This window comes from Lynx rufus, unplaced genomic scaffold (assembly GCF_022079265.1).
Source record: "Lynx rufus isolate CCGP_SWC_20201006 ecotype Redwood Valley unplaced genomic scaffold, mLynRuf1.p SCAF_3, whole genome shotgun sequence".
Classification (NCBI taxonomy): Eukaryota; Metazoa; Chordata; class Mammalia; order Carnivora; family Felidae; genus Lynx; species Lynx rufus.
This window is the reverse complement of record NW_025814845.1, coordinates 192521688-192522618: the sequence shown is the minus strand read 5'-3', so window position 1 is coordinate 192522618 and position 931 is coordinate 192521688.

Genomic DNA, 931 nt, shown 5'->3' with positions numbered 1-931 from the left:
CATCCAAATCGGTAAGGAATAAGTAAAACTTTCATTATTTGCTGAAGACATGATACTATATATAGAAAACCTAAAACCACCAAAAAAACTGCTAGAAATGATAAACAAATTCAGTATATTCACAGACTACAAAACCAATATGCCACAATCCATTACATATCTATAAACCAATAATGAGGCAGCAGAAAGAGAAATGAAGAAAGTAATCCCATTTATACCTGCACCAAATAAAATAACGATACCTAGGAATAAATCTAACCAAACAGGTGAAAACCTGTACTCTGAAAACACTGATGAAAGACATTAAAGATGACACAAAGAAATGGAAAACCATTCCATGCTCATGGATTGGAAGAACAAATATTGTTACAACGCCTATACTACCCAAAGCAATCCATACATTTAATGCAATCCCTATTCAAATCCAACAGCATTTTTCACAGAACGAGAACAAACAATCCTAACATTTGTATGGAACCACAAAAGACCATGAATAGCTGAAGCAGTCTTGAAAAAGAAAAGCATAGCCGGAAGTATCACAATTTCAGAATCTAAGATATATTACAAAGCTGTAATCATCAAAAGAGTATGGTACAGACACAAAAATTGACAGAACAATGGATCAGAATAGAAAAACCAGAAATAAACCCACAACTATATGGTCAATTAATCTTTGACAAAGCAGGAAAGATTATCCAACAGGAAGAAGGCAGTCTCTTCAACAAATGATGTTGAGAAAATAGGACAGCTACATGCAAAAGAATGAAATTAGACCACTTTCTTATACCTAACACAAAAATAAATTCAAAATGGATCAAAGACCTAATGGCAACACCTGAAATCATAAAAATCCTAGAAGAGAACATAGGTAATAACTTCTTTGACATTGGCTGTAGCAGCTTCTTTCTAGATATGTCACCTGACGTGAGGG